Below are 6,262 nucleotides of genomic sequence, written 5' to 3'. Positions count from 1 at the left end.
ATTATTGTAATAACCCTGGCCTGTCCAAACCACTTTGCTGCCATAAACCTGAACTGTGCCCTCTAAGTCCCTACTCACCATCCCAGAGTAGCTTCCCATTGCCCAAAGGAAAGGGAGGGGGGAAAATTAGTGAACACCATTTATGTGCCAGGTACTGTACTAAGTGCTCTACATCTAAGTGTAAGTCTCATTTCACATATAAGGAAGCAGGCACAGAGAAGTAACTTGTTTAACGTTACAGATTGTAAGTGGTAAACGAATTCAAATCAGCTCAAAAGCAGTCTTACCCCAAAGCCTATGAGCCACTCTGCTCTCCAGCCTTGTCAATCTCCTTGTGATGTAGAAAAACACTAAATTAAGTAGCTTGCCTAAAGTAAGATCATTATTATTAACTTGGGAGCTGGAATTTGAACCTGGGTCTCTGACACCAAAGTTTCTCTCCCAAATCCTTGGCCAGGCAACAAGGTCCTGTACTATACAACATGGCTTGCCAGTTTTATTCTCCCTGTACTGCCTTATCCTTTGCCCCAAATTAGACAATTTGCCTCTAAAGAGAAGCTGGGTTTCAATTTCACCTCTCTAGCTTAGAGCTGAAATGCAGAGCTGTGCTCACAGCTCAGATGTAACATTCTACTTGCAGCACTCCCACTGCTGAGCACAGGCCCTTGAGAAATCCATGCCAAACAAACAAAAATTGTGTTCCTGAAGATAGGGCGCCTTGAAGCTACTGGAACTAGATGCCTCTATTGCGGGAGTCAGACGCCTACAATTAGAAAAGTGCGTGAGTCTGAGAAGCAGAGGTTAGCCTCTGGCACTAAATATCTGGCAGAGTGTTTGCATTGCATTGATTTTCCCATGTTTGTTCTCCTCCCTGACCTCCAGGTCTCTGAGTGGGTGGTGAGTCTCCCATCACCACCACCACCCCCTCAGGCCACACACACACACTGCCTTGAGCAATTCTCAGCCAGAATTTCTGTCCCAGTCATACCAGGAACCAAGTCAACAGCCACCTGGGAAGATAGGGCTGGCTAGACCTCTTTGGGGTTTCATTCAAACCCAACCTATTTGAAGGTGAAGGGCTGCTGTGGGTGTGAAGAGGCAGGGCCACAAATAAAACAAGGATTGTAAAGCAACCCTTCCCAGAACTCAGCAGTAACCTGGCCTATATCTTGGCATCCAGAAAAGTCAGAAGGTTCTTACTGAAAACAGGTAAGTTTTTGTGTTGTCTGACTGTATCAAGCTTAGAATTGGTAGGAAATTATCTTTTAGCAAATAAACAGTTGAGGAATAGGTCAGAGCAATCAGTGGGAAAGGGTCTTATCTCTCCTCTGCTGCTTTGAGTAGGAAGGTGGTAGGCAAGAGGAAGTGGCTCTCTAACTCGGGCATCTCAACCAACATCTAAGTCGGGAAGCAGGTATTTCCTGGCACTGCTCGTGTAAGGGACTCATCCCTGGAGAGCTCTCCTTGTTCTGCTTATTAGAGGAAGGGAGAGATGATGATCATTGGCCTTGCGTGCCTCCTCACAATGTGGAGAAATTATGACCGCTGAAGAGCAAGTCTGTCTCAGGATAAGACTGACTGCAAAGTTGGATGCAGTGTCACCCTCCAGTTCGCTGATTCAAACATTTGTATTGAATGCCTCTGTACTGGACTCCAGGATACAGTCCTGAGACTCTCCTCTTACATGACTTATCATTTTGATGGGGTACAGCCAGTTAGACAACATGGGAAGAGCTAAATCTAAGTGCTAAATGAGGGTCACAGGAAAGGACTCCTAGACAACATCTGAGGGACTTGAGAGGAAGCTAAAGTCCAAAGAACAATTTGTAATTCATCAGGTAGAGATGGGGAAAGAGTCAAGAGCACAGTATGTGCAAAGCTCAGATGCAAGAGACTGCCCTGTTCCCGGGAGTGAAAGTTCAGAGTGCCTGGCAGGGAGAGGAGGTGGAGGAGTGATTTGGGAGATGCAGCCAGCAGGAATGTAGGGGCCAGGCTAGGGTGAGGAGTTGGGAAACCATTCTAACTAAGGTTGGGGGGCGAGGGGGAGGGACGGGGGGGAGGGGCGGGGGGAGAAGGGGGCGGGCGGCGGGAGGTAGGGAAGGGATTGCAAACACTTAAGACAGGGAAGTGCTTAAATAGCAGGCTGAAAATGGAGCCCAGAGGTGCCCTTTTGCTCACTTGGCCTTGCTATAGAGAACAGATTTGAGGGGAGCCAGGCTGAAGGCAGAGAGCACACCATGAGGCAGTGGGTGATACCCATGGGACCTAGCATGGCTAGTGGCTATGAGAGGCTTAGGACAGTGTTTTTCTACTCATGATAAAGGACCTGCTTTTCTCCCAGTCCATTATGGATTGGGAGTTTTTGTTTTCAGTTTTTATATTTTTATGAAATATATGAAATCCATATATTTTTATGGATTTCAAGAGAGGAAGGGAGAGGAAGAGAGAGCGATAGAATCATTGATTAGCTGCCTCCTGCACACTCCCTACTGGGGATTAAGCCCACAACCCAGGCATGACATTCAACCATTGAGCCATGCTGGACAGACTGGACCAATATTGTTTTGTAAAATAAAATAAAAATAGATTACAGATAAATAGAATTTAAGAACAAAATTAAAGCCTACATTTTTATTAATAGGTTCTAAAATATTATATTACTCATGTTGCCATAAAATTTCCTAAACATTTACCTCAGTTCGGTTTCTGTACTTTTCACAGTCCAGCAATGAACCATATGCCCTTGAGAAGTACTGACTTTAGGAAGGATGAACTAGATGACTGACTAGTGGGGCAGCGGGGAGTAGAAAGGAGAAAGGGTAAGTCAATGATGATATACAGATTTGACCTGGATAACTGAATGGCTACTGTGCTGTTCTCAGAGCCAAGGAACCAGGAGGAGGAGCAGCAGGTCTGAAAGGGCAGATGTGAGTTGGAAGAGGGGAGGGTTGGATGTACTGTGCATGGCTGAACCAGTGGGTGGGAATGACCAGAGGCAGTTAAAATAAAGGTGTGGGGCTAGCAGGCAAACTGAACTGAACAGCCTTGGTAATCATGAGCAAGTAGATAATAACCAAAGCCCAGAAGAAGACAGGCTTGCTCTGCATGGGTGTGTGGAGGGAAAGGAATCGGGAACCTTGGCCAGGATTCTGTGGGCACCAGTGACCAAGTGACATCAGTCACAGGAGGCTGAGGAGCCACAGGACTCAAGGGGATAGAGTGCTTTATGGGAAGGGTGAAAAGTGGTGCTATCTGAGGTGAAAAACCTTGGCCTGCTCTGGTCCCTGTAGCTCACCACCTAGAACCATTTCTCTAAATAAATTTGTCTCTGAACAGCCTTGTTCAAAATATGGGCCTGGGAAGCAATGTGTTAAAAATTGCTTAACAGTTTTCTCTGCTTTCCAAATTTTATAATTTTTTTCTATTACTCTAAATACTTTAAGAAATAAAACAATGTTAATTATTAAGAAAAAAGAATGGACCATCAGCTAAGCGTCTGTTAACTAGCTATCTCCTAAGGAAGTGGACAGGGTAGGTCACAGAATAGTTTTGGTGTTGGTGGTATGGGCCCCTGGAAATCTGCTGTCTGTGAGGAGTTTGAGGGTAAGATGGCTGCGTAGTCACCATGTACAGGCTCTTTTTTCCTTTAAAAAGTTGTCATCCCCTCCACCCCCCTAGGGAAAAAAAAATAAAAACCTTCTGTCCCACCCAATCAGTGTGGCTCAATTGGTTGATCATCAACCCATGCACCAAGAAGTCATTGGATCCATTCCCGATCAGGGCACATGCTTGGCTTGCAGTCTCAATCCCCACTAGGGGATGTGCAGGAGGTAGCCAATCAATGTTTCTCTCTCATTGATGTTTCTATCTCTCCCTCTCCCGTCCTCTCTCTCTAAAATCAATAAAAACATTTTTTTTAAAAGTTATGTTCCAGCTAACCCTTGACTTTGCACCCACTCTACCACCCTAGTCCTTCTCTCTTCACTTCATTGGCCTTTCACCCAAAATTTACTTTTCTTAACCCATTCTTTCAGAATTATTGTCCTTATACTACATTCAACATGGCAGTATTCCTCTTAAAAGCATTCAGTGCGTTTTCTTTTTTTTCATATTAGAATGTTTATAAAACAAGGTCAACCTTTGAAGTTACCCTTTTTTTTTTTCCAAATCTTCTCTGGAAAAGAATGTGTTCTTCAGCTTAGACTTAGAACTTTATTATTTTTTTTTAATCTTTATTATTGAAAGTATTACATATGACCCCTTCTAAACCACCCGTATCCCCCACTCCAGGCTTTCACCATCCTATTGTCTGTGTCCATGGGTTATGCATATATGCATACAAGTTCTTTAGTTGATCTCTTCCCGACTATACATGCTCCTCCCCTTTCCCTCTGCAATTCTACAGTCTGTTCCATGCTTCTATGTCTCTGGATCTATTTTGCTCATCAGTTTATTTTGATCATTAGATTCCACATATGAGTGAGATCATGTGATACTTATCTTTCTCTGACCAGCTTATTTTGCTTAGCATAATACTCTTCAGACCCATCTGTGCTGGTGCAAATGTAAGAGTTCTTTCTTTTTTAGAGCTGTGTAGTATTCCATTGTGTAAATGTACTACACCTTTTTTATCCACTCATCTGCTGATGGGCCCTTGGGCTGTTTCTAAATCTTAGCTATGATAAATTGCACTGCTATGAACACAGGGGTGCATATATTCTTTCTGATTGGTGTTTCAGGATTCTTAGGACATATTCCTAGAAGTGGGATCACAGGGTCAAATGGAAGTTCCAGTTTTTATTTTTTGAGGAAACTCCATACTGTTTTCCACAATGGCTGCACCAGTTTGCATTCCACCAGCAGTGTACTAGGGTTCCCTTCTCTTCACATCCTCACCAACACCTGCCTATTTGTTAATTTGTGGAGGATAGCCATTCTGACAGGTATGTATGAAGTGATACCTCATACTTGTTTTAATTTGCATCTCTTGGATCACTAGTGACTTTGAGCATTTTTTCATATGTCTCTTAGCTTTCTGTAATACTCCAAAGTGGACATACAGAATCAATTTAGTACCTTTGCCCATTTTTTAATTGGATTGTTTATCTTCCTTTTGTTAAGTTGCATGAGTTCCGTATATATTTTGGAAATTAACCCCATATAGAATGAATCATTGGCAAATATGTTCTCCCATGCAGTAGGCTGTCTTTTCATTTTTTTTGGTGGTTTCTTTTGCTGTGCAGAAGCTCTTTATTTTGATGTAGTCCCACTTTCATATTTTCTCCTTAGTTTCCTTTGCCCTAGAGATGTATTGATAAACATATCACTATGAGAGACATCTGAGATTTTGGTGCCTATGGTTTCTTGTAGGATTTTTATTGTTAAACAACTTACATCTAAGTATTTTATACATTTTGAGGTTTTGTGTGTGTGTGTTGTAAGTTGGTGGTCTAGTTTCATTTTTTTTGCACGTATCAGTCCAATTTTCCCAACACCATTTATTGAAGTCTTTCTTTATTCCATTGAATGCTCTTGCCTCCTTTGTCAAATATTAATTGAGTATAATGGCTTGGGTCAATTTCTGGGTTCTCTATTCTGTTCCATTGATTTAGATGCCTGTTCTTGTGCCAGTACTGGGCTTTTAAAAATATATATATTTATTGATTTCATAGAGGAAGAGAGAGGGAGAGAGAGATTCAATGATGAGAGAGATGATTGACTGCCTCCTGCAAGCGCCACACTGGGGATTGAGCTCACAATCCAGGTGTGTGCCCTGACCGGGAATCGAATCGTGACCTGGTTCAACCACTGAGCAACGCTGGCCAGGCAGTACTAGGCTGTTTTGAGTACATTGCTTTGTAGTATAACTTGATATCTTGTATTGTGATTCGTACAACTTTGTTCTTCTTTCTCAAGATTGCTGTGGCTATTTGGGGTCTTTTGGTTTCATATAAATTTTTGGAGTGTTTGTTCTAAATCTGTGAAATATGCTGTTGGTATTTTAATAGGGATTGCATTGAATCTATGGATTGTTTTGGGTAGTGTATACATTTTAATGATGTTGATTCTTTTTTTTTTATATATATATTTTATTGATTTTTTACAGAGAGGAAGGGAGAGAGATAGAGAGCCAGAAACATCGATGAGAGAGAAACATCGATCAGCTGCCTCCTGCACATTCCCCACTGGGTATGTGCCCGCAACCAAGGTACATGCCCCTTGACCGGAATTGAACCTGGGATCCCTGAGTCCGCAGGCCGAC

The 6,262-nt window shown here is 42.6% G+C and overlaps 1 protein-coding gene across 3 annotated transcripts in view; it reads left to right on the top strand.

The window, feature by feature from the left end:
• Nucleotides 1–939: 939 nt before the first annotated feature.
• Nucleotides 940–6,262, top strand: part of SLC25A18 (solute carrier family 25 member 18) — a 40,586-nt gene continuing 35,263 nt past the window's right edge. For 2 of the 3 annotated variants that reach the window (XM_036299440.1, XM_036299441.1), the window contains exon 1: nucleotides 940–1,209. The gene's annotated coding sequence lies outside the window, so the exon portion shown is untranslated. Of the gene's footprint in view, nucleotides 1,210–2,721; nucleotides 2,820–6,262 lie in introns of all 3 variants that reach the window. The other variant, XM_036299442.1, reaches the window with a different exon arrangement.

The sequence above is a fragment of the Myotis myotis genome, unplaced genomic scaffold (assembly GCF_014108235.1).
Source record: "Myotis myotis isolate mMyoMyo1 unplaced genomic scaffold, mMyoMyo1.p scaffold_m19_p_3, whole genome shotgun sequence".
Lineage (NCBI taxonomy): Eukaryota > Metazoa > Chordata > Mammalia > Chiroptera > Vespertilionidae > Myotis > Myotis myotis.
Note: the sequence above shows the minus strand (reverse complement) of the source record. Positions and strands in the feature narration are given on the sequence as shown.